Here is a 10,545-nt window from a genome sequence, read left to right on the forward strand (position 1 = left end):
TACCCAATGCATTTATGCCTATATGATTACAGATTCAGAGCATGCAACAAATTTAGTAAGCAATGTAATCTAAGTATGATAATCGTAGATAAACTGAAATGCAAAGACATAAGGGATAGAAAAATGAAGATGATGATTTTTAATCTTGGTTCAATTGTTAGCCATCGCAATCTACATCCAGACCTCCCCTTCTGATCATGGGAGATTTCTTCACTATAGGAAACAAATTTTTACAAACACTCTTCCAATTACAAGACTCCTTTCTTGGCCCTAAAGCTTCTAATGGTTTGTCCCTCACACCCGCTTCTAATGGATACTCAATACTACTTCTAACAATTTGGCCCCAACCAGTTTTAACTCCCAACCAAAACTCTTGATTAAGTGAATGCTTACAGACCTAACTACAACTAGGATTTCCCAAATCCTATTCTCTTTTACAATATGATACCAACACATCGAAGAGAATACAAAACAATCGTCTAAAAAAGTTTGTAAAAGTGGTGTGTACCTAATTGTGCTAATATCACACTTATGAACAAAAGTTAAACCCTGCCGAAAAATCTCACAATACCCAAAGAAAATTATTATGTGATTTTGCACGGTTTTCAAAAATGGTTTTACTCTGAAGCACAATGGGTTAACTTCTATGAAGCTATCCTTTCTCTTTTCTTTGTATCATACCTATATACTACTGTGCTAAGATAGAAAGCGCCCAAAAGTGATGTTATATATCTAAAATGCGCACTGTTGAACTTCAACTCTGGAATAGTGAATGGTGGTAACGGTTGAGACTTTCCAAGGAAGCTTCAAGGTTTGGTGTGAATGAGTATTCAAGGTTTGTTGAACTTTTGTGTAGATGTTCCATAATACGGAAAGACTTCCTAACAAAAGATGGTTAGGTGGCGTGTTCCATTAGATGGCGGTACGGGGAGCTGCATTACAAGTTTGAATAGTTAGACTCTTGGTAACATCGTCAAGGATACTCAGAATGTTTATGCTATATGGGAGCAGACTCTTGTGTGGAGGAGTTGTTAAAAAGAATTAGATATTGAGAAAGGTGGAGTAGAATATTCACTAAGGTAGTTGTAGATTTCCTAAGGAGCGAGATATTTGCCTATTTCAATCAAGGTGGAGATTGTTGGAGATGCTTGAAATATGTTATTGTATTAGCCCTACATTTCCTAGTATTGGAATGGAGTAGAGTGACTAATGTTATATATTGGACTCAAGTCCCTTGTTATAATTTGCACCAAATAGAAACACCCCATGGGCACTTGGGCCCAAGGGTTTGCTAGAGCTTGTAATCCTTATTCTATAATAATATTTTGATAGTTGTTCAACGCTCCCGGGATGTAGGCAGAATTCGCTGAACCCCGTTATCAAGCTTGTAATCTTTATTCTATAATAATATCTTGCATCTCTTCTATTTATTTTGTGCGCTTTATTTTATTGCTCCTAACCAACGCTAGCTGCACAATAATCGCTTCCGCTGCACCAACAAGATTCTAACCATCTGACAACATCCTTGCTCAATACGGCATTCCACCAGTTCTCCATGCAGCTGCATTCGACATTTCAAAATTTTTCACTCCAGCATGTGGAGTCATCAGCACCTTTCACATGGCATTCCCTAGATGCATTTGTTGCCTATGTTGCTTGGAATAGAGCAATCCATTTTTAGAGGGGATGGATCATGGGGGTAGTGTTGATGGTGAGTTGAGGTCTCGGAGCACTAATGGAAATGAATTCTAGAAAATAATAAACGCTACTCATGTGATGACGGTAGATGAGATTGGGATTCAAGCATCACATGACTCTTGCAATCATATTTTTGGTGGATATAACTAGTTTCTAGTGATGTTCAAATATATGTGCACCATAATATGTGAAACAGTTTCTTTTATCTCTTTTTTATGTCAATTATATTTAATAATTTAATATTTTAGTATGCGCTTCAGTTTGATTTTGGTGATCCAATGCAAACATTGTTACTTTTTTTGAAGCATGCAATTGGAATAGAAATTGTTGATTTTGATGAACTTCATTATGGAATGTCACCACTTTTTTTAATAAAGTTTAATGCATGACTCAAAATTTTAAGATAAAAATAGCAAATATAAATTCATGGATTCTTGTCTTTGTACTTATAGCTAGCAATGCAATGTTCATTTGTTTATAATAATTTGAGTTTTGTTCAATTTTAGAATGAACATGTCTGAAATCAGGGGATGCAATATGTATAGAGTTGTGAGTTATATAATGTTATGCATGTGAGACCTTTGTCATTGGTTGTGCTATTGGTTTCGTTTGCATCTTTGGTTGTCATGGTAGTAGAATACATGGGAATGATCAAGGAAAGTTATTATTAGGATGAACACTTAACCAAACAACCTATCAAGTAATTAACCCATTTAACCCTTCAGTCTATTGTAGTTCAAGATCGAAAAGAATTTTGTGAGATGCACAAAATATGTGCATCTTCTCCCATGCTTTCTGTTGGTCAACAACAACAACTCACTATACTTAATTCCTCACTACTCCGTGCAGGCTTAACTTAAGCTGTCTGGAGGAAATTATTTGTTGTCAATCAATCATGCCTCAAAAAGCTTTCTTGAATAATAAGACCCTTAATCCACAAAATAAAAACAATGATGAATACCTCCGAATTCTAATAGGATAAAAGTGGAATAAAAGCAAATGGGTTGTTGCTAGTAGTGTGGATTTTGAACCATCAATTAACCTTTGTCTACATGAAAAGTGAAAATCTCACAAAAAAAGGAGCAAGAGAGATGAATGATTGTGTGATAAGAAAATAAAAGAGTGAAAACTTGTGGTTTAAATATAAAATGGGGTTGACGGTGATACACTGATACAAAAGGGAATTATTAATTTTGTGATGTATATGCTCTCTTCACCTATTATAGTAAGATCATCACATTACAATCTTATTCAGATCTTAGTGATCCATATTGCATATTTACTTTTGATGGTTGATTAGACAATACCAAAACTGATTTCAAGTCTATACAGTGTATAGAATAATAGAAACACACTTTATAAGGGAATAAGAGAAACACATTTTGTTAGGCGGGAGTAAGATAAACAATAATTGCGAGAAATGTCTTTCCTGATCGATTAACAAAGGATCGTTTATTTTACAAATTCTCATTATAATAGAACATCTGAATCATTGTGAGTTATCATTTTTGGACATCATTTCTTAATCCTTAAATAGTTCATTGCATTATTTTAGTTTGCTGAAGATTGTTTTATGAATGATGACTTGATTTATCTTAGACCATGTGCTTTTTGAGGTGAACATAATTATTATGATTTTCTCCCAATCATGTGTTTGAAACTCTATCTTGGATTTTTTTAGGACTAACAAAGTTTTAAGTAAGGGAGAGATGATAAGTGTCCATTTTACCTATTTTACACAAGCTTTTGTTACACTTTTTAACTCAAATTGCTTATACTTATATAATTTTAAAGAATAGTTGTGTATAAATTGTCATAGTATGCAATTAGCAAAGCCTCACTAATGAATGTATCAATTGCAGATCACTTAGCAGAAAAAATGGTGTGAGTATCATGATAAACAGGTAAAGCATCTCACTCAGCGAGAAAGAAGGTCTCACTCGACGAGAATGAAGTAGAGAATACGTGATTCAGAAGAGTCATACCTCGCTCAGCTAGTCTTGCATCACTCAACAAGAAGATCTCGCTCAGCGAACACACCCTCGCTAAGCGAGAATGAAGCAGGGAGTTTTGGTTTCAAGACTCGCTCAGTGAGTAATGTCTCACTTAGTGAGATAAGCTTATCTGGAGGTCATCACTCAACGAGAACCATCTCATTAAGCGAGATCAATCGATTTTGAAGCACTTTAAATGCAAAAGAAAATCATTTTTGGGGACAATCTTTTGGAGAACAGAAAAGCTCACAACATTATAAATTTTCTAGGTCTTTAACTTGATTTCGAGTGTTCAATCAAGATAGGGTGGTTTGAGGAATCAATATTGTATCATTGAGATGTTCATTTGTCTTTCCATGGAATTGAGTAGATAAACCTCTTTCTTGTTAAAATTATATGTAAATATTTAACCTTGTGTATACATTTTGATTCACACTTATATTTACCTCTCTAGTAAATTATTCTTATAGGTTTTTTCATGGTTAACGCTTACTATATCTTGATAATCTTTTATATGTTCTCTGGGTCTTAAATGTGTAATGGAAATTATATTTTCTAACTTGATTTAAGATGTTCATCTTATTAATTATTTAAGGAATTAATTGTTAGAGGATGAAATGTTTATCTACTCAGTAGAATACTAACAATGTTAGATCGAAATGATGTCGAAATTTATTATATTAACTTCCTCTCTTTCGCCATGTTTATCCTCAACTTTTTTCCTCCAATCTCCTTCTTATCTCATTGATCGTTCGTTTTTCTTTCTCAACATCTTCATTTCGTCTGTCCTATTCTATATTTTCTCTCAATCTCTTTTGGTCGTTGTATGAAGCTTTGAGAGATAAAGGAACGTGTGTTCTCTCACATCCAACATTGTTAATATAGAGCTTGCAAGGAGGTCCGGGCAATTTTGCCACATTGGAAATATGTCATGGGTTACCAAACAAAATATGACACCTCTCCGTGGATTGTAATTCACAATAAACATCTTAATACTTATAAATGGAGAAATAGATTCTAACATGATTGTCATCTAATATGTCTAGATTATGTTTTGGTATCAATCCACTACTAGCAATATTAAAGTGGTTTGTTTATTCAAGATAACAAAACACACCCTTCCTTGGACATGATATCTAGTTAGTAAGTGCTTCTAATATTCAACATTGGATTCTATCAATCCTAATACCTATGGATTTTGATTTAAGAGAGTCCAATTTAGGAGTTGAGCTTTGATACCAACTAGTGAGTTTCCACTTTGTATAGAGGATTATTTAGCTCGTTCTTGAGTCGGAAAATATAATCGATAACAATTTTCTCTGGATTTTGGAGGTGCCGTGATGATGGATTACTAGGAAAAAATAAAGGTCGATTGTTTATGTTCTAGTGGAAGCCGGAATTCATAAAAACAACAACTAATGGATTCTATGATCACTTAATCCTATAGTTATGAAACAAAATGAAAATGAAACAATAAGGGGAAATGGAAAAGAAAAGCGATGGTGATAGGATGTGTCACACTCAGCGGGAGTGATAAGCTATTAGAACACCACAAAGATGCATTTCTTTATAAGCTCTACCTTAAAATGTCATAAGGAAAGGTTCCTTGATAAGTCTCTAGATCAATTGCAACCTATGAGAATCATTCTCACACTATGCACTAAGCACAAGCTGTAAAAAAAATTATTCATGTTCTTGATTCATAAATATTGACAACATATATAGGGCAGTGGAGTCTATACAAGAAAATAGTCCCCATTATGATAACACAAGACTTAATATACCATTAATGTAAATGCTCTTGGATAATGAAAAGACAAAGTGTAAAAGGCTCGGGACTCAGCTAAAATATGTTGTTTAGGGTAGGAACTTCAAGGACCCCTTATTTAAAAGGGATATTACAATAATTCTAAAATTTAAGAATAATTACTTGACACACAATCAGGTCGTGTATGATTACATGGTGTGTATGATTACACGGTGTAACATCTTAGTTCTGACATACGACCTCCTAGGCCCATGAGTAGGGGTGGCAATAGGATGAGTTTGAATGAATTTGGATTTGGATCATAATGGATGGATATAAAACTATCCACCAATCCATATAAATTCATTACATCACATTTTTAAATTATCCAATTCATCCATATCCAATGGATTTCAATCCATCCATTCTATCCATGTATCCATTTTAATGGATTGAATGGATGGATATCCAACCCACTTTTTTCAATTTGAACAAAATAATTTTAATAAAGCATTTTGAAGAAAAAGAATTCTTTTAAATATTATTATTTAATAAATCATTTTTAAATATCAATTTTAAAAAAATTTAAAAAGTTTTTTTTTAATTATTCTTAAAATGTGATTTTTTTTAAATACACATTTAAAAAAAATCTTAACAAACACTTTTAAAAATTGCTTTTTTGATAAGCACATTAAAAATGTGAATTTGTGAAGTTTTTTTATAAGCACTCTTATTGGCAAAAATCTCTGATGCAACATAATTGACAGAGGTGTAAAAGTTCGGTTCGGTTTTTGAAGCAATTTAGTGACCGAATCTAACACAAAGATACAGTTCGGTTCTACACGATTAACCGCAATTTTTATTTAGGCAACAAACCGAACCGTTCATTAACGGTTCAGTTTTTTAACTTATTTAAAAAAAATCCTTTAAGAAATAGATGAACAAAATTTGTAAGGTATAGAGTCAACTAAACGAATACTAAACACATCAAAAATAAAGTATTTAATACTCTTTCTAGTAAAACAATAATAATTCAACATCTCAACGCACTACAAACTTGAAATTTTAGTCCACAAAATCTTCGACAATGTCCAACAAAATTTAAGAATGACAAACTTGGTACCAATATTTTAGTCCAACAGTAATACTTAATACTTCACATCATTAGTAATATCCTAAAGTTCTTTCTTTCTTTTTTCTTTTAGTTCTTTAATTCTTTATTTAATTAATTTCTTCTCTATTTATTTAATTAAACTTGGTACCAATATTTTGGGTCATCAATATACTAAGTGTGTCACTCATTAAGCTTAAATATTCATGCAGTATTTTATTCCTCTCCCAAAGTAGCTTAATAGTATCGACTCAGTGATATAGTGACTATTTATCCTTGAGGTCACGGGTTCGAGTCGCGAAAGACTCTCTATGAGAGGAATAAAATACTGCAGGGAGTATTTAAGTTTAATGGATGGTTACACATGTCCTCCTTTCCTATATGTTATATCTTTGAAGATAGTTTTCTACATTGCTTCTGTCGTTAAACCAGCTACAATTAAGAAGAAACACGGTGTCCTTAGGTCTACTTGCCTTACATCAGGAATTAAGAATAAAAACGGTGTGCTTAGGTCTACTTGCCTTACATCAGGTTCCATCCTAAATTCACCAAGTCCTGATTGCAAGCAACACCTAACCCACCGTCTCCGTTTATTTCAAAATCTCATCCTATCCATCATCTATTCCAAAAAATCACAATTTACAAAGTCGTATACCTTTTGGAAGTCAATATTGAAGATTAGGCATGAGTCCATCTTTGTTCGATCAATTATTTCACTAGAAATAACAACACCGTCATAAATGGATCTTGCTCCATCAAAAGTTAACTAGCATATGATATCAATGAGCATATGACCTTTTTCAGACATGCAGATGTAACACTCAATATTTTCTATTTTTTTATATGTGAGTGAAAAATCTTGATTTATTTATACAGGTTTATCTTTCTTTGATAATATTTTCCTAGTTTTGATTAAAGTGATTATAATTATCAAAATGTTTATCATCAAATATTTTTATTTTTTATCCCTAGCCACAAATGTTTATTGCTATTATATATGTTTATTTATCATTCAACTCATGAATTTGATATGTTATATTAGATGTGTCAAAATGGACTATCCGAATGGGTTTGGGCTAAATCAGGTCTGGCTAAAAGTTCAGATTCAATTTATGCATATCAAATTGTAGCCCAAAGTCACCCTATGCGGGTTGCTGGCTATGGTGAGCCAGTCTGTATAAACTAAAAAATAGTTATTTAATTTTAACATATTGAATTTATTTAATAAATATATATAATTTGATATTAATGTATAACTTTTTTAACACACTTATTATGTCCAATGCAACCAAACTTATGGATCTAATGATTTGTATTTTAGTAAAGACGTGATGTTAAGTTCACGTATATGATTTTTAACACAACTATTTTATTAAATCTCTCATTTCTATTATATTGTCACGCCCTAACATAATATAATTGGTAAATTCACTTTAATATATAAATATTTGGACATTATAAAAAAACATTATCTTTTGTATGTTCTTTATCAACACTTTTATTGTGAACTATTATATTAAAATTGGTTGTGTGGAGTTCTCTATGGTAAACAATTATGTTGTCTTTTAGTTTTGTTGTAACCATTATTTTTTTTTGTATAAGCTAAATCTAGTTAAATATACAATAAAGAAAGGAATATTGAAATCTATATGGTTTGATGTCTTCTCAATTGATTTGATACATTACTAGACTTAAATGGATATCCCACAAAATAAGAAAAATAATATAATATTTAACTTTATAACATTATTGTAATTCATAAATATTTATGTTTAGACAATATTCTATTTTTTATTCAACGTTCATCACACAATTTTTATCATCTATTTTTTAATAAGTCTTTTTGTAAATTTTTACCTGATGCTTATTATCAAGCCAAAGGTTCCAAAAAGGATTAAAGAAAATAAGAAAAACGGGTAGCCCGAACCCTCCCGGGTAAGCCCGATCCGAGCTCAGTTTTTATATAGCCTAGTCGAGATGGGCTAAAAAGCTTAGATTCCATAAAAAGTACATAATATGATACTCAAGCCCTATAAATTTTCGGACTTTAGCGGACCAGCATGCTTGACCTTATGTCTTCATGGTCGTGCACACACACGAAAAAAAGAGCTTCTCTCCAATTCTCTCTTCCTCTAATGTCTCTTCCTTCCTTTAATACACAACCTCTATTATGCTATTTCACATAGACTAGAATCTGCACTTTTTCTCGTGCCATAGTACAGCTCTCCCACATCCAACTATGTGTGTTTCTTTCATTTATTTTTATTGTTTTAAGGGAGTAGATCCAGTTACTGTAAGAGTATGTTTTTTAAACTTATTCTATATCTTAGCTATCAATTCTAGGGAAATCTAATGATTTGAATTAGTGAGTAGATCCAAACCATTTGATTTCCCTAGAATTGATGGCTATGATGTGGAATAAGTTTAAAAACTTTACTCTTAGAGTAAGTGGATTCTCACTCTAGTTTAATAGTAATAAGATAGTTTATTCTCTTCAATTATTTATTTATTTTCTAACCTTCACTTTATTCCAAAAACCTTCAAGGTTTTAAACACAATGTTTAGTTATTTTATAACTTTTACATTTATGAATAAATCCTTTAAAGTCTTAAATCCTAACAAGTTTCAATTACTATTAAGATGTGGTATGATCCTGTTGAAATAGTGATTGTTGCTTGTTTATTGAAGTTCAAGTTTCTGATTGATTTATTTAATAACAAGTCAATTCTTTGCTCGTCATCTCGGTTTTGTTGGAATAAATTTCAACGCCGGTATAATGGTTTCAAGAATGTTCCTTTAGTAAAAAACTTAGCTTTATTGAATTATTAATAATTTCATACCATCTCAGTTTTGTTGGAATAATGAGTGATATATATTTTAATTTTCCTTTATTAACCGAATTATTTCCTTATGGAAGGTTGGTAAAGAACAATCAAATAAGGCAATAAAGTTATAATTTAATCGTACCACTTCATTCGAAGGGTTGGTATAAAGAATAAATAATAAAGAAATAAAAAAATGTTAGTTGCGAAAATGTAAATGACAGAAAATAAATGTTAGTTGCGGAAAGTAAACGACAGAAAGTAAAAGTTAGATCACTCATTATAACTATGTATTTTTTCTTTTCACAAAGATATAATTTATGAATTAAATTGCACTTTAATTTAAGGTTTCTTTCTTTTTCAACAAATATAATTTATAAGTAATAAGGTGTATTCCTACTTTTTAGTTCATTTGTCAAGAATTTAAAAAGAAGCATTGTGGACCTTGAAATCAAGTTTTAGGTGATCAAGCTAAAACCACATTAAGCACTTTCTAAAGAATTGAAATTGCCAAAGTAATAACTTAAACATAATTCAATATAATGAAACAAGAAATTACAAGAAATATTAGTAAGCCAAAATTCAACTAAAATTTAGGAGCATCAGCCATGTAAATCCAAGAATTTAAGACACTTTACATGCACAAATGAGATTGCAAAATGAACTTTTACATCTTATTTGATTACTCCTCCTCCTTTTGAATTAAGGAGAAACTACAAAATAAACTTACCTAAACTACTTTGGAGAAGAATTCCTCTAAGAAATTACAAAGAAGAAGTCAAAGAAGAGAAAGTTTCGGATTCCATAGAGAAGTGTAGAATGTGTTGATGAGAAAATGTGTATATGAATGAATGAATTAAGCCTTTAATTGCCTCCTATTTATAGGAATTCTCTGCCACCGCCAAGCTCCTATCTACCACTGCCAAGCTGCTGACTAAACCCTTCAGCATGGGTATGGTCACTTAGCCAAGCAGCTTAATCACATGTTTGGGACTGATTCACTCAAGCTAGTTGTGAGCTACTGGCCCATCTATTGTGAGCTACCTCTGAAAATCCTATGGAAGCTACTTGGAGTGAGATCATGCATGATGTTACGGTTGCTTGGTGGCACCGCTAATCTCCTTATGTGACACCGTTAAGCCTATGGAAGCACACTACCAAAATCTTTATGTG

The sequence above is a fragment of the Lupinus angustifolius genome, unplaced genomic scaffold, assembly GCF_001865875.1.
Source record: "Lupinus angustifolius cultivar Tanjil unplaced genomic scaffold, LupAngTanjil_v1.0 Scaffold_41_59, whole genome shotgun sequence".
Lineage (NCBI taxonomy): Eukaryota > Viridiplantae > Streptophyta > Magnoliopsida > Fabales > Fabaceae > Lupinus > Lupinus angustifolius.